The sequence below is a fragment of the Odocoileus virginianus genome, unplaced genomic scaffold, assembly GCF_023699985.2.
Source record: "Odocoileus virginianus isolate 20LAN1187 ecotype Illinois unplaced genomic scaffold, Ovbor_1.2 Unplaced_Contig_1, whole genome shotgun sequence".
In the NCBI taxonomy this organism is placed as follows: domain Eukaryota; kingdom Metazoa; phylum Chordata; class Mammalia; order Artiodactyla; family Cervidae; genus Odocoileus; species Odocoileus virginianus.
In genome coordinates, this window is record NW_027224318.1 from 2,434,143 (window position 1) to 2,456,750 (window position 22,608).

The following is a 22,608-nucleotide window of genomic DNA, read 5'->3' on the forward strand; positions in this document are numbered from 1 at the left end:
CCCAGACTCCTGTTGCCATAGTTTAGGTGGTAGGATTCATGGGTCCTGGTGTTTAATCTAAAATCCTCTCTGCATGTATGATAGGATGTGGCTGAACTGTGTATTTCTTTGAATCTTTCTGTCCATTCTGGGAACCTGCAATTACATACATTTGTTGAGATACAGCATGGTGCTAATTATAGAAACTCACTTTTTTCATCTCATTTTGGTATACTTTGCACATTATATGACTGTGTATGCATACTCTTTTAATATCACTAGATGAATGCTCAAATCAGCAAATAATAAAGGAGATTGGACCCAGTCCACTATTTAAGAAAAGACATTTTTATCATTTATATGAACAGATCCATGGTCTCTCTATCAGTGTCAAAAAGATTTTTTTTCCATTTATTTATTTTATTTTTAATTTTTAAAAAATTTTTTTCATTTATTTTTATTAGTTGGAGGCTAATTACTTCACAACATTTCAGTGGGTTTTGTCATACATTGACATGAATCAGCCATGGATTTACATGTATTCCCCATCCTGATCCCCCCTCCCACCTCCCTCTCCACCCGATCCCTCTGGGTCTTCCCAGTGCACCAGGCCCGAGCACTTGTCTCATGCATCCAACCTGGGCTGGTGATCTGTTTCACCCTTGATAATATACATGTTTTGATGCTGTTCTCTCGAAACATCCCACCCTCGCCTTCTCCCACAGAGTCGAAAATTCTGTTCTGTACATCTGTGTCTCTTTTTCTGTTTTGCATATAGGGTTATCGTGACCATCTTTCTAAATTCCATATATATGTGTTAGTATACTGTATTGGTCTTTATCTTTCTGGCTTACTTCACTCTGTATAATGGGCTCCAGTTTCATCCATCTCATTAGAACTGATTCAAATGAATTCTTTTTAATGGCTGAGTAATATTCCATGGTGTATATGTACCACAGCTTCCTCATCCATTCATCTGCTGATGGGCATCTAGGTTGCTTCCATGTCCTGGCTATTATAAACAGTGCTGCGATGAACATTGGGGTGCACGTGTCTCTTTCGGATCTGGTTTCCTTGGTGTGTATGCCTAGAAGTGGTATTGCTGGGTCATATGGCAGTTCTATTTCCAGCTTTTTAAGGAATCTCCACACTGTGTTTTCCATAGTGGCTGTACTAATTTGCATTCCCACCAACAGTGTAAGAGGGTTCCCTTTTCTCCACACCCTCTCCAGCATTTATTGCTTGTAGACTTTTGGATAGCAGCCATCCTGACTGGCGTGTAATGGTACCTCATTGTGGTTTTGATTTGCATTTCTCTGATAATGAGTGATGTTGAGCATCTTTTCATGTGTTTTTTTTGCCATCCGTATGTCTTTGGAGAAATGTCTGTTTAGTTCTTTGGCCCATTTTTTGATTGGGTCATTTATTTTTATGGAGTTGAGCTAGAGGAGTTGCTTGTATATTTTTGCGATTAATCCTTTGTCTGTTGCTTCATTTGCTATTATTTTCTCCCAATCTGAGGGCTGTCTTTTCACCTTGCTTATAGTTTCCTTTGTTGTGCAAAAGCTTTTAAGTTTCATTAGGTCCCATTTGTTTATTTTTGCTTTTATTTCCAATATTCTGGGATGTGGGTCATAGAGGATCCTGCTGTGATTTATGTCAGAGAGTGTTTTGCCTATGTTCTCCTCTAGGAGTTTTATAGTTTCTGGTCTTACGTTTAGATCTTTAATCCATTTTGATTTTAGATGCAATTCTAGAATTCTCAATCACCTTAGTGATGTTCTTCGTGAAATTCCACGAGGGCATGGGCTTTGTCTGTCTTGTTCACTGTGGTAGGGCCCAGTGCAATGCCAACCACGTGGTAGGACTTCAGTATTTTTTAAATGAATGGGTGGATAGATAGATGGATGGATAGATTAATGGATGGTTGAAGAGAAGAAAGGGAGGAAGGATAGAGGAGGGTAGAAATCTGTTTTGAGAAGGACTTCCATGAGGAAGGTGTTCACTTTGCCGGAACGTTGACTTTTATATTTAAAATGTCTGACCTCTTACTTCAGATACCCAGAGTGGAAGCCACAGGATACTTGCTATTTATGATTTTGAAAATGTTTGAAGCCCATTCCAGGGAGTAAGAGAAGAAGAGCACAGCAAAGCTGCCCTGCTCCTTTTTTGGCTTTAAGTTCAAACATAGCATTCAAGATGATACAGGTATTTGATTGTGTAGTTAATATTCCCCCAGAAGGTAGAAACAGATGAAGTATAAATAGCTTCTTTAAATTTTTTTTAGTAAACTAATTTAGGAGAATGGCTTCATACAGAAAAGTGCACAAATCCAAAATGAACAGCTCAGTAAATGTTTACAAATTGAACAGACTGTTGTAACTAGCACCCAGATCAAGAAAGGCAACATTACAAGCACTCTAGAGGTCATTCTTCTGCCCTGTTTCAGAGTTTACTCCTCACTACCTGGGAAACCACTATAATTTCAGACACCATAGATTGGGTTTTCCTATGCCAGATATATGTGTGAATGGCTTATTTAGCTGAGTGTGATGTTTTCAAGGTTCATTCATGTTGTTGCATAAATCAATTCTCATTTATTCTTATTGCTGACTAACATTCCACTGTGTTGTATTTCTGTAAGATTACAAAAAAAATCAGAATGAACTTTTTGGCCAACCTAGTTATGTATACACCGATTTGGATGTATGTTTTTACTTCTTGGCTATTGTAAACAAAGTTCCTATGAACATTTGGGTATGAGCTTTTGTGTGGACATATATTTTCAGTTCTCTTGGGTGGACGCCTAGTACTTGCATTGCTGGACCCTGTGGTAACTGCAGGCTTAACTTTTTGATTAACTGCCAAACTTTTCAAAGTGGCTACTCCATTTTATGTTCCTGTCAGTAGTTGGTAAGAATTCTATCTGCTCCAGGTCCTTCCCAACCCTTGGTATAGTCAGTCTTAATTTTTAGCCATTCTGATGGGAAATCTATGTTTTCTTCTCCATAGGTTTTGATGCCTTGTTATACTCAAAGCATAATTTGAAAGCTGACTTCTATAGATTACCTAATCTTTAGGTCATTTCCTATCAAAGGCATTAATTAGAACAACTAACCTTTCTCTCTCTTTTCTGAAATATGTGGAAAAAGCCTTCAAGGTTTAGCTCAGCTGCTTCTTCTACCAGAAAGCCTTTCCTGAGTCCTCTTCACCCAATCTACATGTGTTGACTTCCCTCTGAAGGCTCATTTCCTTTTTGTGTCTTTCAACAGAGCCCCAACACAAAGTAGGTGCCTAAATACACCTTTGTTGAGTGACCCTATTGTACTAGTAGACTCTATTCTACTGTGTTGGCCAAGAAGTTAATTTTGAACCTGGCCAAATGAATTTCTTGGCCAACCCAACACACCCAATTATCTCAAAGAATCTTTGTGCCAAAATTCTGGGAGGGACTTAGATGTCATCTGCCCAGTCTTAGCACTTTATTGGTAAGAAGCTTGAAACTCAGAAAGATGAATGGGCATAGCCCGACAACCAGAGCCTAGTGGGCATGTCTCCTGACTCCTATTCCAGGGTTCTTTCTACCTATTCAGACAAGCTCCTTCCTGTATCTTTGCTTCCCCTCTGCTGTTAATTCTCAGAGACAGAATATTTCCAGGGCTTAAATTGAAAGTCAAAGAAACAAACCTCTTACGATCGTGCAAACTGCATTATCCAGCACTGAAAACTACCGTCAGTTAAACCAGAGAAAGGAAACTTAGTGACTTTTCAGCAAATACAGTTTTTAATGATACACATATAATATCTTGTTTTGTTTTATACTCTGATCATGATTAAGAATTTCAAATAGCTCAGGAAGAATTAAGAAGATTTACACCCACATTATTACTCATAACCACTTAGAGCAAAGAAAGAAATCTTTTTAAAAGATGTTTATTGCTTTCATACCAAATGAGAATCTGAATTAAAATGATTCCCAGCACAATCTTTCGGGCTGAAAGTACATTCAGCAGTTTTCAGAATCCCTTGTAATAACAACAATGCTCTGTAATTTCATGGAGTTTGTAGTTTTTCAAAGGAGGTTAGGGGAAGATGCTGTAAACATCAACTTCCTAATCCCTGTCATGCAGTGAATGCCCTGGGCCAGTCTTGTTAACACCTTCTCCTCAGATGGAGAGTTTAACACTCTGCCTGGCTGTCCAGGTTTCAAGATTTGACCCCATGGTTCGCTGCAAATTTACTTCAAATATAAGAACCTTGGTTCTTCAGTAATTATCTGACCCTCAGTTCCTGGGCTATAAAATGTGATGATCTTGTACCCATTTCAGAGAAATAATGTATGGCAAGCACCTTGTTCTTAGTAGACCTTCCTCGTATGGTAGCTACTGTTAGATCTCTGCTGGAGAAGGCTGTGGACTAGGAAAAGAGGGCTTTGTGGATTCCCTAACCCAAAATATCCCAAACTCATTCATTCACTTATTCATTTTTTGAGAATAGATTGACAGCTTCCTATTCCTGTAGTGGGGGTGAGGGGCATGCAAATAAAATTCCCACATTTAAGCATGTCACATTCTGTATTGTTTTTAGCTCATTGGTTTCTATAAATGACAGTTATTACCAGTGCTAAGCTCTAACATACTAAAGGCTAACAATGTTGGAAAGAATATTTCAATCAAAAAACCAGTATATCACACATCATAAAAAGATAAGAACTGATGGATGAGCTAAAGTATCTCCTGTCTAAGTAAATGGTAGAAGTAAGCTTCAGGGACTTACGATTTATACTAGCTCCTGGATCTGGAAGACCTCATTGCTCGATTAATGGTCTAAAACAGGCAAAAAAATATGTTTTTCTTTTTTTTAAGCCAGGAACACTTTCAGAATGGGTCTGAAATCAGTCATGTGTTTAATCTGGAACTCTCAGAAACCAATGCTAACTTCTGTTTTCTGGAGCAAATGCAGAGCAAGAGAAGCTGCGAGGAAGGCTGCAAGGGCTGGAACATTTCCTTTGACCCAGAGTCAGGAGACCTGGCCTCTTACTCCAGATCAGTCACTGCTTTAGACTGGAACCCTGCACTTGTCACCTTGATGTTGCGAGCTTCAGTTAATCTCATCTGGAAACTCTCTATCCAGGCAAAACTCTTAATTATAAACTACATCCTGTAGATTTATAGAGTTCCACAGAGGTGCTTCAGGGATCACCGAAGGAGGCATTCTGAGATCTTAGTCCTCACCCCCAAGCCAAATATACAGAAGATCACTTCTCAGGGTTGCATTTGAATAAAGGGTTCCATTCCAAGTCCTGAGTAAAGCTGCAGGCGAAGTGATCCTCAGAGTTCTTTGGTTCTAAATAACCAACGTGGTTCTGAGTAATGAAAGTGGACATCTCATTTTAAAATTACTGATAGGTTAGCCAGCCCTTAGCCTACAATGGTGGTGGCAATAGATTTACCTACTGTACTGCCCAGGTACATCCCAGACCTAGATTGTTTGATTTTGTGATGCAGAATCATCACAGGAAGGTTGAATTAGACAGTGTCATCTTACTCTCACTCATTTTTATCTCTATGTAGTATATTTCATGGGGCTCTGAGTATACTTCATGGGTCTCTGATAACTAGAATGTTCAATTGATCCATCAGTGCCATTCCTCAGCTATGCTGACCATCAGTAAGTTTATTGAAGCAGACAGTGAACAATTTGAATTTGGGGCAGTGTTTCTCACACTTACATAGATGATGTCATGAGGAAGAGCCAGCAACAAGACGTGTGTGTGAGTGTTGGTCAATTTTTTTTTATAGACGTATAGTAAAGGCTGATGTATTTGAGGCATCGAGTTATTTCAGGCAGCCTGCATTCACTGTGACTGAAAATGGTTCTTTGGAGCAATTCTATTTCCAAGTGACTAAAAAACACAGGCATGAAAGCAGAAATCTAGATTCTGTCAGGATACACCCAGCATCTCCAAGAAAATAAACTGGAGGTGTATTGCACATTCCAGCTTAAAATCTGGCCTCTCTCTGAGTGACAGTGGTGCTATTAATGTCCTTTTACTTTGGGGAGAGAACTTTGTGGCACTATTGATGCTTTTATGTGCATTTCTTTGTTTATTTTCAGCGTGTTTATCCATTTACCTCTTCATTCCTTCATTTTTGCTTCACCTTCTTCCTCTCGAGGCTGCAGTGCTTTTTTTTTTTCTTCATCCTTTTTTTTCCATTTATTTTTATTAGTTGGAGGCTAATTACTTTACATCATTACAGTAGTTTTTGTCATACATTGAAATGCAGTGCTTTTGAAATTTGACTGCATCCATGCATTCTTGCAATCTGAAATAACTGACAGGGTGCCTGTTGCTACAGAGCCAGGTTCTGTGGTAGACACTGCTGTAATACAGTGATGATGAGCTGCTCTTGTTAGTATGTTACTGCATTTTGTAGGGTTATGTTTTGAGGGATTTTCACTCTAGGTGAGGCACTTGTTTAAGATTAGTGAAAGAATCAATGATTGAATCCAAGATGGAGGTTGGGGAGAAGACTTGAAGGGCATGGGTCCTCCTTTTTTTTTCCATTTATTTTTATTAGTTGGAGGCTAATTACTTTATGATATTGTAGTGGTTTTTGCCATACATTGACATGAATCAGCCATGGATTTACATATGTTCCCCATGTAACACCTATCTTACTCAAACCCTTCCAGAAAATTGCAGAAGAAGGTAAACTTCCAAACTCATTCTATGAGGCCACCATCACCCTAATTCCAAAACCAGACAAAGATGCCACAAAAAAAGAAAACTACAGGCCAATATCACTGATGAACATAGATGTAAAAATGCTTAACAAAATTCTAGCAAATAGAATCCAACAACATATTAAAAAATCATACATCATGACCAAGTGGGCTTTATCCTAGGAATGCAAGGATTCTTTAATATCTGCAAATCAATCAATGTAATACACCACATTAACAAATTGAAAGATAAAAACCATACGATTATCTCAATAGATGCAGAAAAAGCCTTTGACAAAATTCAACATCCATTTATGATAAAAACTCTCCAGAAAGCAGGAATAGAAGGAACATACCTCAACATAATAAAAGCTATATATGACAAACCCACAGCAAACATTATCCTCAATGGTGAAAAATTGAAAGCATTTTCCCCTAAAATCAGGAACAAGACAAGGGTGCCCAGTCTTACCACTACTATTCAACCAGTTTTGGAAGTTTTTGGCCACAGCAATCAGAGCAGAAAAAGAAGTAAAAGGAATCCAGATAGGAAAAGAAGAAGTGAAACTCTCTCTGTTTGCAGATGACATGATCCTCTACATAGAAAACCCTAAAGACTCTCCCAGAAAATTACTAGAGCTAATCAACGAATATAGTAAAGTTGCAGGATGTAAAATTAACACACAGAAATCCTTTGCATTCCTATACACTAGCAATGAGAAAACAGAAAGAGAAATTAAGGAAACAATACCATTCACCATTGCAACAAAAAGAATAAAATACTTGAGTATATCTACCTAAAGAAACAAAAGACCTGTACATAGAAAACTATAAAACACTGATGAAAGAAATCAAAGAGGACACAAACAGATGGAGAAATATACCGTGTTCATGGATTGGGCATGGGTCCTCTTAAGTCGTTCTTTGGCACGTCTAATCTTCCTATATCGCGTTGATTTGTTCACATATATCTCTTCCTTATTAAAATGGTTGCTGTGAGAGCAGGTTTTGGACTCGTGGGATTTCTGGGGTTTAGCACACTGCCTATAGAATTGGCTATGTGCATTATACTCAGTGCATGAGAGAAGGAGATTAGAGCCATAAATTGGGAGGGACTGTCCTAGAAAAGCAAAATGTGGTGAAGATACAGTGCTATGTATTCTTTGGTATTTTCATTGATCTCAAGGATGAGGAAAATTTTAATGATTGAGCTTTGAACTGCAAGAGGTAAAGATTTGACTCTCTCCCAAATATTCATTCCAGTCTTACTCCAAAGGTAGCCTAGATTGTTTTCCTGAATACCCAATACACAAATGCACTTATCCCAGAAATCAGAAGAAACTTCATGGGATTCCAAAACTTACTGCCATCTATGCCACAAATGACTGAATTATGAGAAGTCGTTTAGTCAGCAAGATAGAAATAGCATCTGCATAGGTAGACAACAAAGTCAGATATCTTCCCCCTGAGATCCAGCTGCCATTCTGACTGATGGCAAGCTCCCAGCCCCCCAAATCCTAGAATTGCAGAGCAGAGGCACTCTGCCTGAGTCAGAGACTAGAAAATGTAGGGGTTGCACCTAAGCCACTTTTTTTGACACTCCTAAACAAATAGATTCATTTTAATTCATTCGTCTCTTGGACTCAGGTTGACAGATGGGTAGAGAAGTGAGAGAGAAGTATGAGTGACACTTTAAAAAATTGAGTTTATTCCAAGAATGCAAGGCTGGTTCAACAATTGAAAACTCTATCAGTGTGACAGATTTGAAGCAGAAAAACCATGTCATTGATAAATACAGAAAAAAGAAAGTACTTTTGAGTTTTAAAAATCATGAATGAATGCTCAATTTTAAGTAAAAAAAAAATAGAAAGCTACTTCTTTAACATGATGTAGTATATTTATTATAAACCAATAATAAACATCATGATAAAAGGAGAAATACAAATGGCATTTCCATCAAAAACAGGAACAAGACAGGGATTCCTACATCATTGCTACTATTCAACATTGTTTTACAGATAATCATAGTATTATATATCAAGGAAAAGAAATTAGCTTTATAGACAGGAAAAGTGACAATTATTTGAATACAATATCAGTATATATCTATGAAAACCAGAAGACTAGAGGATAAAATTTCTAGAATGAACAAGAATTTAATATGGTGACTTGATGCAACATAACTATAAAAATCAATTGATTTTTACTTATAATAGCACCAATTTAGATTGAAATAAGACAAAATGCTATTTACAATAAGATGTAACTAAATCATCTAGGAACAAAATTAGTTAGAAAGATTCAATATATGTGAAAAGCTATAACATTTTATGCAATGGCAGAATGCAATATCTATTCAAAGCGAGAGATATACCATGCCCCTGTATGGAAAAAAATTATTATCTTAAATACTTAGGATTTTTTTTTAACTTGAGGTGATGATTCTGGAATTCATGTGGAAGAATAAATATGCTAGCATTGATAAGGAAATCTTGTAGGAAAAAAAGTGTGAGGGGAAAATTCTCATGTCAGAAAAGAACAAATCAGTATGATATTGACCCAAACTGGACAAAGAAATGAACAGATCACAGTGGAAGTTATAGATACAACAAAATATGTGTGTGCATGTGCCAGGTTGCTTCAGTCGTCCCTGACTCTTTGTGACCCCATGGACTCTAGCCTGTCAGGTTCCTCTGTCCATGGGATTCTCCGGTCAAGAATACTGGAGTGGGTTGCCATTTTCTTCAGGGGATCTTTCCAACCCAGAGATCAAACCCACGTCTCTTAAGTCTCCTGCATTGACAGGTGGGTTCTTTACCACAAGTTATATATGGGAGCCTGCTAATGCTAAAGGACTTCGTGAAGTCAAAAGGAAAGACTGGTTTTTGTTTTTATTTTTTTTTCCATTTATTTTTATTATTTGGAGGCTAATTACTTTACAATATTGTAATGGTTTTTGTCATACTGTTTTTATTTTTTATTAAAAAAAGTCTTAGTTGTTTTGTAATTTAGGAAGATAAAGTTTACATACCACACAATTCACCCATTTAAAGTATACAGTGGTGGTTTTGTTAATAAGTATATATAGAGAGTTCTGCTACCACCATCACAGTCAAGTTTAGAACAAGAAACCCCATACCCCTTAGCAATTAGCTCTCATTTCTTCCCAACCAGCACCCCCCCTCCAGATTTAGATAACCACTATTCTACTTTGTATCTCTTACTGATTTGAATTTTCCAGACATTTCATTCTTATGAATGAAATAATTTTTTGTGACTGCCTTCACTTAATGTTTTCAAGGTTTATTCACATGGGAGTATCATTCCATTTTATGATGAAATATTACTCCATTTTATGGATACGTCACATAATTTTTCCCTTCAATAGTTGATGGACATTTGGGTTATTTCCACTTTGGTGCAACTGTGAATAATGCTGCTATGTATGTTGGTGTAGAAGTTTTTTGTTTGGACATAAGACGTTCTCATCCCGCTTGAGTAGGTCAGTTCAGTTCAGTCACTCAGTCATGGCCGACTCTTTGTGACAGTATGGTCTGCAGCACACCAGGCCTCCCTGTCCATCGCCAACTCCTGGAGTTTACTCAAACTCACGTCCATTGAGTCGGTGATGCCATCCAGCCATCTCATCCTCTGTCATCCCCTTCTCCTCCTGCCTTCAATCTTTCCCAGTATCAGGGTCTTTTCAAATGAGTCAGCTCTTCACATCAGGTGGCCAAAGTACTGGAGTTTCAGCTTCAGCATCAGTCCTTCCAATGAATATTCAGGACTGATTTCCTTTAGGATGGACTGGTTGGATCTCCTTGCAGTCCAAGGGACCCTCAAGAGTCTTCTCCAACACCACAATTCAAAAACATCAATTCTTTGGTGCTCAGCTTTCTTTATAGTCCAACTCTCACATCCATACATGACTACTGGAAAGACCATAGCTTTGACTAGATGGACCTTTGTTGGCAAAGTAATGTCTCTACTTTTTAATATTCTGTCTAGGTTGGTCATCACTTTGCCTCCAAGGAGCAAGCATCTTTTAATTTCATGGTTGCAGTCACCACCTGCAGTGGTTTTGGAGCCCAAAAAAATAAAGTCAGCCACTGTTTCCACTGTTTCCCCATCTATTTACCATAAAGTGATGGGACCAGATGCCATGATCTTAGTTGTCTGAATGTTGAGTTTTAAGCCAACTTTTTCACTCTCCTCTTTCATTTTCTTCAAGAGGACTCTTTAGTTCTTCATTGCTTTCTGCCATAATGGTGGTGTCATCTGCATATCTGAGGTTATTGATATTTCTGCCTGCTATCTTGATTCCAGCTTGTGCTTCTTCCAGCCCAGCATTTCTCATGATGTACTCTGCATATAGGTTAAATAAACAGGGTGACAATATACAGCCTTGACGTACTCCTTTTCCTATTTGGAACCAGTCTGTTGTTCCATGTCCAGTTCTAACTGTTGCTTCCTGACCTGCATACAGGTTTCTCAAGAGGCAGGTCAGGTGGTCTAGTATTCCCATCTCTTTCAGAATTTTCCACAGTTTATTGTAATCCACACAGTTGAAGGCTTTGGCGTAGTCAATAAAGCAGAAGTAGATGTTTTTCTGGAACTCTCTTGCTTTTTGATGATCCAGCAGATATTGGCAATTTGATCTCTGGTTCCTCTGCCTTTTCTAAAACCAGCTTGAACATCTGGAAGTTCACGGTTCACGTATTGCTGAAGCCTGGCTTGGAGAATTTTGAGCATTACTAGCATGTGAGATGAGTGCAATTGTGCAGTAGTTTGAGCATTCTTTGGGATTGCCTTTCTTAGGGATTGGAATGAAAACTGACCTTTTCCAGTCCTGTGGCCACTGCTGAGTTTTCCAAATTTGCTGGCATATTGAGTGCAGCACTTTCACAGCATCATCTTTCAGGATTTGAAATAGCTCAACTGGAATTCCATCACATCCACTAGTTTTGTGTAGTGATGCTTTCTAAGGCCCACTTGATTCCACATTCCAGGATGTCTGGCTCTAGGTGAGTGGTCACACCATTTTGATTATCTGGGTCATGAAGACCTTTTTTGTACAGTTCTTCTGTGTATTCTTGCCACCTCTTCTTAGTATCTTCTGCTTCTGTTAGGTCCATACCATTTCTGTCCTTTATCGAACCCATCTTTGCCTGAAATGTTCCCTTGGTATCTCTAATTTTCTTGAAGAGATCTCTAGTCTTTCCCATTCTGTTGTTTTCCTCTATTTCTTTGCATTGATCGCTGAGGAAGACTTTCTTATCTCTCCTGGCTATTCTTTGGAACTCTGCATTCAAATGGGAATATCTTTCCTTTTCTCCTTTGCTTTTTGCTTCTCTTCTTTTCACAGCTATTTGTAAGGCCTCTTCAGACAACCATTTTGCCTTTTTGCATTTCTTTTCCATGGGGATGGTCTTGATCCCTGTCTCCTGTACAGTGTCACGAACCTCCGTCCATAGTTCATCAGGCTCTCTGTCTATCAGATCTAGTCCCTTAAATCTATTTCTCACTTCCACTGTATATAGTCATAAGGGATTTGATTTAGGTCATACCTGAATGGTCTAGTGGTTTTCCCTACTTTCTCCAGTTTAAGTCTGAATTTGGCAAAAAGGAGTTCATGATCTGAGCCACAGTCAACTCCCGGTCTTGTTTTTGTTGACTACGCACCATATAAACCAAAATAATGCCATTTGCAACAACACGGATGCAACCAGAGATTATCATACAAAGTGAACTAAGAAAGAGAAAGACATACCATGTGATGTCACTTATGTGGAATGTAGAGTATGACACAGATGAACCTATCTATAAAACAGGAACAGACTCAAGGACATGAGGTTGCCAAGGAGGAGGAGGGGAGAAGGATGGACTTGGAATTTGTGGTTGGTCAATATACACTATTACATGTAGAACTGGTCAATAAGAAAGTTCTGGTGTATAGTACAGAGAACTTCATCCATTCTCCTGAGATAAATCATAATGGAAAAGAATATTTTATATATATACATATGTATTTATGTTAAACTGAGTTACTTTGCTGTACAGCAGAGATTGGTTCAACATTGTAAATCAATTCTGCTTCAATTTTTAAAAAAGAAGAAACACTTCATGTATATAAAAGAACCCAGATAAAGTATATTTGCATGTGTATGTGTGTATATGCTCTCTAAAGTTAGAATCCTCTAAGGACAAAAAAAAACATGACTTTGAACAAGTATATACCTTAAATGAAAATAAAGGACCAAATGATATTCTAAAGAATAAGAAAAAGCTTTGCATTTATAACTACTATAATGGAGTGGGTCCCCGGTAGGAAAAGTAGAAGCTTTCACAGGAAAAAATATCATTTCTGAAACATGGAAACACTGTCGCACTAACTAAAACACAGTCTTTGAACATAATAGGAATTATCCCACTTTGTTTAATGAAAGGACAAAATTGACTCTATTTTAGTGAGCTCGGAATGTCAGCTACTTTCAAGCACACAAGCTCTATTTCCTTAGTTATTTATGTAATTTATGAATAAATACTAGAATTAGAGTTTATTTGCAAGATAAATTGCAAAATTTGGAATGGAAAAAAAATTCCATTTACATTGTAGCAAGACCCATAATAAATTTGGAGCTGTACCTAACAAAATGTATGTCTTTTAAGGAAATATTATGAGCTTTTATTGAATTCCATAAGCAATGAACAAAATTTAAATAATAGAAGACACATACCATTTAAATTGGAAGATTCAGTATGGTACATAAATCAATTCTCCACAAATTAACTTGCAGTTCAGTGCAATTCCAATCAACCTCTCCAACAGTTTTTTTTTTCCTAGAAATTGGCAAACTTGCCCTAAAATCTGTGTGGAAAGAGGGTAAAGATTAGTCAAGATTCTCTACAGAAGAAAAACAATATGAGAGTAGCTCTATAAGATGTTAAGAATTGTTATTCACCCATATTAACAAAAATGTGATATTAGTACAAGGACAGACAAATGTACCAATAGAACAAAATTGAAATTCCAGAAACAAACTCATACATATGTGAGAACTTGGTTTATGACAGAGGAGGCATTACAAATCAATAGAATAGTCCTGGGAAAATTGGCTATGTAGATGGTAAAAAATATTCCTACCCTATACTATACAGAAATGGAAACTCAAGACGGATTAAAGATATAAATGTTAAAAGCAAGAATTATTTGATCCTGAAAAAGATGAACAATACCTTAATGATCTCAAAGTAGGGAAAGGTTTCTTAAAAACACAAAATGAAAACTATACAAGATAGATACATTTGCCTTCATTAAAAGTGAAGACTAGTTGATGAAGTATATACCACAAAGAAAATTTAAAATAATGCACCACAGGTTGGTGGGAGCTATTTTTAGTTCTTATAAATAAGGAAGGATTCACATCTAGAAGGAGACGGGACATTAATATCTAGAGGAGAAGGGACGCCAGATGATGAGATGGTTGGATGGCATCACCGACTTGATGGACATGAGTCTGAGTAAGCTCCGGAGTTGATGATGGACAGGAAAGCCTGGCTTGCTGCAGTCCATGGGGTTGCAATGAGTCGGACACGACTGAGCAACTGGACGGAATACTCTAAAAATCATTATGAGAAAGACAGATATTCATTAGAAAAACGTACAAAGGATATGACCAGTCATTTTACAGAGGGATAACATGATTCAACTATGGTGGTGGTGGTGGTTTAGTTGCTCAGTCGTGTCTGACTTTTGCGACCCGGAGGACTGTAGCACCCTGGATCCCCCGTCTATGATTTCCGAACTGCAGTGGCCCTCATCTTGGGGCCCAGCAATCTGGGCCTGCGCGAGGAGGCTGGCAGATCACATTATATGCGCCCATACCTTACGTCCTGGTACTCTACGTTGCCAGCGCCGCAGCTTCCGCTTCCGGGTGTCGCAGCCACCATCTTGCTTCGGTGGAAACTGCAGGAGTTCACAGCAGGAGTTCAGAAGCGCAAGTTCTGAGCTGTGAGTCTCTGTGAGTGCAGCCGCAGTCATGCCGTCTTTGCCAGTGCGCATCGCAGTGGTATGCTTCAGCAATCAGAACCGGAGCATGGAGGCGCACAACATCCTCAGCAAAAGAGGATTCAGCGTCCGGTCCTTCGGAACAGGAAAAAACGTGAAGCTTCTAGGACCAACACGTGACAGGCCAAATGTCTATGATTTCAGAACCACGTATGAGGAGATGTACAAAGAACTCCTTAGGAAAGACAATACTATACGAAGAATGGCATTTTACCGATGCTGGAAAGAAATAAGAATATCAAGCTCAGGCCGGAGAGGTTCCAGCAGTGCACAGATCTGTTTGACCTCATCCTCACCTGTGAAGAGCGAGTGTATGATCAAGTGGTGGAAGATCTGAATTCCAGGGAGCAGGAGACCTGCCAGCCCGTGCACGTGATCAACGTGGACATCCAGGACACCCACAAGGAGGTCACCCTGGGAGCGTTCCTCATCTGCGACCTGTGCCAGTCCATCCAGTGCATGGAGGACATGGAGAACGGGATCGACACGCTGCTGCAGGAGTTCGAGGGAAAGTGCGGCAAGAGCTTCCTGCACACCGTCTGCTTCTACTGAGCCCAGCCTGATGTCCATCCCACCGCTCGCTTGAAGCCATTTTCTTGACTTTCCTTTTGGTAGTACTTTTTGCTTCTTGATACTTGTTTTGACCTTTAGTTTTTCTGCCAGTGGACGTTAGCAATATCCAGTAAACAGTACTGTATGCAGTGAGAAGATACGGAAATACCAGATCACAATCAAACGTTTTTCCCGTCCCACTTTCCCTTATGAGTAGAATCTTGACTGTAGTTTGTTTTTGTTTTTGTTTTTTTCGTTAACCAAAAAAGAGAAAACGGTTGCTAGACATTTCTCCCAAGACATCTGCCTCACCGAGTGTCCCTTTTCTGGCTTCTCTAATTGCTTAGAATGTAAGAATTCCTGAATAAAGCAACAGGATCAACTTTTGAAACGAAATTTGCCATAGATGTAAATGGTCATTAGTAATAATATTAACAAAAGGTATATTGGAGTGGGTTGTCATTTTCTTCTCCAGGGGATCTTCTTGACCCAGGTGTCGAACCTGGATCTCCTACATTGCATGTGGATTCCTTACCGGCTGAGCCACAAATGAGAAAAGGTTCTCAATCTCTCAGCTAATGAGGAAAAGATAAGTTAAACCCTCAAGAGTGTTCTCCAACACCACAATTCAAAAGCATCAATTCTTTGGTGCTCAGCTTTCTTTATAGTCCAACTCTCACATCCATACATGACTACTGGAAAGACCATAGCTTTGACTAGATGGATCTTTGTTGGCGAAGTAACGTCTCTACTTTTTAATATTCTGTCTAGGTTGGTCATCACTTTGCCTCCAAGGAGCAAGCATCTTTTAATTTCGTGGTTGCAGTCACCACCTGCAGTGGTTTTGGAGCCCAAAAAATTAAAGTCAGCCACTGTTTCCACTGTTTCTCCATCTATTTGCCATAAAGTGATGGGACCAGATGCCATGATCTTAGTTTTCTGAATGTTGAGTTTTAAGCCAACTTTTTCACTCTCCTCTTTCACTTTCATCAAGAGGCTCTTTAGTTCTTTGCTTTCTGCCATAATGGTGGTGTCATCTGCATATCTGAGGTTATTGATATTTCTCCCTGCAATCTTGATTCCAGCTTGTGCTTCTTCCAGCCCAGCATTTCTCATGATGTACTCTGCATATAAGTTAAATAAGCAGGGTGACAATATACAGTCTTGATGTACTCCTTTTCCTATTTGGAACCAGTCTGTTGTTCCATGTCCAGTTCTAACTGTTGCTTCCTGACCTGCATACAGGTTTCTCAAGAGGCAGGTCAGGTGGTCTAGTATTTCCATCTCTTTCAGAATTTTCCATAGTTTGTTGTGATCCACACAGTCAAAGGCTTAGGCATAGTCAATAAAGCAGAAATAGATGTTTTTCTGGAACTGTCTTACCTTTTTGATGATCCAGCGGATATTGGCAATTTGATCTCTGGTTCCTCTCCCTTTTCTAAAACTACCTTGAGCATCTGAAATTTCATGGTTCATGTACTGTTGAAGCCTGCCCTGGAGAATTTTGAGCATTACTTTACTAGCATGTGAGATGAGTGCAATTGTGCGGTCGTTCAAGCATTCTTTGGCCTTGCCTTTCTTAGGGATTGGAATAACTGAGCTTTTCCAGTCCCGTGGCCACTGCTGAATTTTCCAAATTTGCTGGCATATTGAGTGCAGCACTTTCACAGCATCATCTTTTAGGATTTGAAATAGCTCAACTGGAATTCCATCACCTCCACTAGCTTTGTTGGTAGTAATGCTTCCTAAGGCCCACTTGACTTTGCATTCCAGGATATCTGGCTCTAGGTTGGTGATCACACCATTGTGATTATCTGGGTCATGAAGATTTTTTGTACAGTTTTTCTGTGTATTCTTGCCACCTCTTCTTAGTATCTTCTGCTTATTTTGGGTCCATACCACTTCTGTCCTTTATTGTGCCATATTGTGAGGTTATATGGTAACTCTGACTAACTTTTGGAGGAACTGCCTTGTGTATAGCCTTTTAATTTTTGTGGTGGTTAGTAATCATGTGTGTTCAATGACATTAACTTCTTTTTTTTCTTTTATGAATCTCAGAATAGTTTATTTCCTTCCTATTTGTAACCTTTTCTTTTTAAAATTTTTATTCAGCTTTATTGAGATATAATTGACGTAGAGCACTATATGAGTTTAAAGTGTGCAGCATAATGATTTAACTTACAGATTTTTAAATATATGGTGTTAGAAGAAAATAAAAAATAGAACCTCTTCACAGCTACAGAGATACATTCTAGATGTACTAAAGGTGAAATGTAAAGAGAAAAGTACTGAAGTATTAAAAAGCAGTGTAAGAAATATGTATATGACTTTCGGGTGATGCTCCTTCTCTTTAAAGACAAAACAACTCTCCAGACTTTATTACATAAAAATGATCACTTGGGAGAAAATATTTGCATATTTCTGGCAGGAAACTTTGATATTGCTAATACACAAAATATGCCCATATTCATAACAAAAAGAAACTACCTAATGGATACATAAACAGAGGATTTGAACCTGTAATTTAAAGGAGAAAGTACAGATTTGTTGAAGCATTTATTTGGAATATTAAAAAACTGAAAGGAATCTGAATGCACATCCATAGGGAAAATGCAAAACTGAACAGGTTCTCAATTTTGCTAATCATCAGGTAATACCACATTAAAACTTGATGTCATTTTATTTGACACTAGTCCATATAAAACAGATCAATAACTGACATTTTCCAAGTGTGTGGGGCAAAAGTACCCCCCTGCTGTCCTGCTGGGGGTACAACTGACTGTAACTTATTGAGAGAAGAACGTGGCAGTATTTATTAGCATATAAATGTGGATACTCTTTGATCCAGCAATCCCATTTCTAGATTTTATCTGATAGGTGAAAGGTCTTTCCTTAAATATATATTTACAGGAAAATTTGTAGAAACATTTACATGTCCTTTTACAGGTGAATAGTTGAATAAATTGTGGTAGTTCTCTCCTTTGGAGTAATATGCTTCTAGAAAAAGAATTCTATAGACCTGTCTTGCTATCTATAAACTTGAAAGACTGTCACTGTATATAATTAAATAAAACAAGCTAATTTTACAGTTGCATATATAGTATGATCCCATTTGTTTAAAAAGCAAGCCTAAAAAAAAAGGAACCCTAAATATGGGCATGTATAATTTTGTTTTTTTTTTTTTTTTGAGGGTATCAAGTATCCTATTTATTCAGTGTACTGTCTCTGTGACATGTAATCTGTTTCATGTAAACTGATTCATACATTTTTAGCACTTTTCATTTATTTATTTTTTTTATTAGTTGGAGGCTAATTACTTTACAATATTGTAGTGGTTTTTGTCATACATTGACAAGAATCAGCCATGGTTTTACATGTATTCCCCATCCCGATCCCCCCCTCCCACCTCCCTCTCCGCCTGATCCCTCTGGGTCTTAATTTTGTTTGTTTATATGGAAAAATAAACAGAAAGCTGTTGATGGTGGTCACATCAGGGCCTGGTATTAGGTGAGTCAGGGGAATGTTGTTAATGCTGACTTAGTTACTTCTGTATTATCAGAGAAGTCTCGGTGAGCCAAAGAGATGAATTATTTCATTAAAGCTAAAAAACCTTGAAATGTAAATAATGCCCATTCAAGGACATTGAAATGCAATTCCATTAAAGAGAATGTAAACTAATCCACACAAAGCATATAGTGTGTAAAGATCTGTGAATACATTTTCTAATTCAAACCTCTAACTGATCTTAGATTAGAGGATGCTGTATCTCCATGTTACAGGTGAGAAAACTGAAGTTCCTTGAGTTTGACTAAGTTGCTTGCTGTCATGCAGCCCATCAGTGGCAGAATTGACATTTGAAACCGAGTTCTGATGGGCTCAAAAATTAGTGTTAAATCCTGCACTATCTAGAACCTGGGAAGATGTGTTAAAAGTGATGAGTTCTTGGATCATTAAGAAAATAGACCCAGACATTGTTAGCATAACGATGATGTATATGCATTATAGTTCAAAGAGGAATTTGAGTATCCAGGGAATCCAGTCTCTTGATTCCATCTCGAACACACACGCCTTTCAGATCTCATGAAGTGGATACATGAGCAACTTGAATGACTGAAGAGAATGCTGATTGAGAGCTTTGTGTTCACATTGGCCTGGTATCTTATGGCAAAGGAGTTTCCTTCCTTGCTGTATTCTCTGAACAGATGCTCAGCCTTTCTTTGTAGACCTGGAAGGATGAGCAGTAGTGGAGGGGGTGCTTCTAGCCCCGTCTCTATCTTTAATCCTCTGCTGTTCAATCTTGAATTGGATGAGGTCATAGGAACCACACTTGTCAGGTTTTTCAATTCTGTTGATGGAGGCGAGGGATGCCAGTAAATAACTTACCATTATTTCCAAGTTAAGAATTAGTTGAGAAATAAAATTCAAAAGGCAGACAGGTGGAGGCAGAATGCTAGTAATATTACCCATAAAGCTGATGGAAGAAACTGGCTTTAGATCTATTACTGAGAAGTGTTTGCTAGCAGTTGTACCTCCACCCGACCCCCTTAGAGTCCTCATGTCGAGACACTGGGACAGCAAACCTGAAGGAAAAGTTAAGCCTACATTTACCCAGGATGCTGATTCTGAGCAGAGAGGTACAGAAAAGACTGAATCTCTAGTACTTAGGCACTTTGAAAGAATTTTGGCAAAATATACATGACATAAAATTTATCTTTTAAAACATTTTAAAGTGTACAATTCACAGTGTCGTGCAGCTATCCATCTCTGTCAGTTCCAAAATATTTTTATCACCCCAAAAGGAAACCTCATACCCATTAAGCCAGTACCCCCTCATTCCTTCCTTCCAACACCTGGCGTCCACTAATCTATTTTCTTTCTGTGAATTTGCCTGTTCTGGCAATTTGAGGAATCATACGATATGGTGCTCTCTGTCTGGCTTCTTTGACTTAGCATGATGTTTTCAAGGATTCACTTGTGTTGTAACATGTATTTCTATTTCATCGCTTTCTATGGCTGAAAAATTTGCCAGTGTATAGACATACTATGTGCTTCCTGGGTAGCTCAGCTGGTAAAGAATCCACCTGCAATGGAGGAGACCCTGGTTTGATTCCTGGGTCAGAAAGATACCCTGGAGAAGGAAATGGCGCTTTCCATTTATGTTTCCAAGAATACCACTCCAGTATTCTTGCCTGGAGAATCCCCATGGACAGAGGAGCCTGGCAGGCTGCAGTCCATGGGGTCGTGAAGAGTCGGACACGACTGAGTGACTAAGCACAGCACAACCCAGACCTACTACATTTGCTTATCCATTTATCCATTGATGGAGATTTGGGTTATTTCCACCTTTTGGCTATTGTGAATAGTGCTGCTATGATCTTTTATTTTCAAGAATTTGTTTGAATACCTGCTCTTGATTCTTTGGGGGTAGATTACCAGAGAGTAGAATCTCTGATGATATGGCAATTTTATGTTTAACTTGTTGAGAATCCCCCAAACTGTTTTCTCCACTGTGGCTTTTCAATATAAACGAGCTCTTCCTGACTACGCAGGGTAGCCCAATGCATGTGCACTACCAGTTATGTAACTTACTCCTCTTCTTAGAGTAGGGTAAGTCACAGGTGGGTAACAGCCAGGGCTATTACTGCAGCTGAAGTCCCTTCACGTATACACATCAGATGGGGGAATGTATCGCACATCCCCAAAGATGACACACATCTGAGAGGAATAACTGACACAAGCTAACTGAGGACCAGGGAGTAATGTGCCAGGGAGTGTGACAAGCGTTGTAAAGATACAGAAACAAGGAAAATTTTCAGTCCTCCATAGGCTCAGATTGTAAAAGCTGCATGTAGATGTTTAGAAATGAAATAATGCACTAATCAGAATCCGTAATACATTAATAAAATCTAATTGTCTGAAATTCAGATTTAACATTATAATGGTGATGTCTTTCAACGATAAGTGAACTCACTCTTTCATAACATCAGTTCATAAAGTATTTAAAGGGCCATGTCTAAAAAATTACACATAATTCGGTTGAGATGAGCCCTGCACAAAATTGAATAAATTACAGTGGATCATCTGTCTATTAAAAATAATGTTTAAGAAACCAAATGGAATCATTAGCTGTACTTTATTATTAAAATCAAATATTTTTACACATGTAGATGTTAGTAGGTAGGTGACATACACTGCAGTAATTATATTTGACAGTTTCAGTTTACAATTGATAATTGACATCATTGTGTAATATGTGCATGGTTCCATCCCTAAACTCCCAAGTTCAGGTACCAACAATGAGCTGATTATATCTTCACTGACTGCACTATATCACTGCCTGGGATATTTATAGGACCATAGCTCTCCATTCTTGGAATGCTTTGTGGCCCAAATGACTCATTTGTTATGGATCTGCCTCCACATACCCAAACCTGTGTTCTGCATGATTGGTTGCCGCATTATTATGTACCACAGAGGGTATCCATCTCTTGCTAAGAATAACAGCACTTTTATATAGATAGAGCATAGCTCAGGCTTTTCAAATGGAAACAGACACAGGTAAGAGTGTTTACATTACCTCTGTGTGTAAATTTCATTTAAATTCTTAGGTGCTATAGACGTGCCCATTCTTCTAGCTAATGGCTAAATGCCCAGCATGGTCAAATACTATGATGGAACATTCTGATAGATCAGCAGTTTTACTTGTGTGCTCGAATCATTCAGGCCGTTTCCTCTCCGTGACAGGCTACTAAACACATAAACAGTTTTTGAGTGTTTTTGACAGAAGAATGGGCATCATTTTCTCTCTAGAGAAAAGCCACTTTTGTGCTTTGCTATTTTTCTTAAGATTTTCAAAAATCATACTAGTGCATTTTCTATGTTGCTCTTCCACAATCATTGAGTATTATGATTTTTTTTTAAAACCAGATCCACCTAAAACCAAGTTCCTGGGTGAGTTTATGATTAACTTCTCTATCCAAAACTTTATTCCTTTTCTTGTCCCACCCCTTTTCCTCTTAGGACTGAGAAATATTGAAAAAAAAAAAGGAGGGGATGGAAACCAAGCAGGACCTTGTGGGACCTTCTCAGAGAAACCCCTCTATGTTTCCTGCTTCTTGTTTGGCCCTCCCAGCTTTGCAAATAGCAGACTCAAGCAGTAATGATGAGAACAATACAGTCATAGGACTCCTAATTCCTCCTGAATGAATATAGGTAATAATCTGATGTATTATCTCTGAGTCTTTCTGCATTAACTAAAACCTCCACCAACATGGAGGACATGA

General features: G+C 38.4%; 1 protein-coding gene and 1 pseudogene across 1 annotated transcript in view; both read left to right on the forward strand.

Moving 5' to 3' along the window:
* The window catches only part of FGF13 (fibroblast growth factor 13), a 520,657-nt gene that overhangs the window by 124,762 nt on the left and 373,287 nt on the right, over positions 1 to 22,608 (forward strand). The window lies entirely within an intron of this gene.
* LOC110151391 (RNA polymerase II subunit A C-terminal domain phosphatase SSU72 pseudogene) lies at positions 14,743 to 15,519 on the forward strand (annotated as a pseudogene).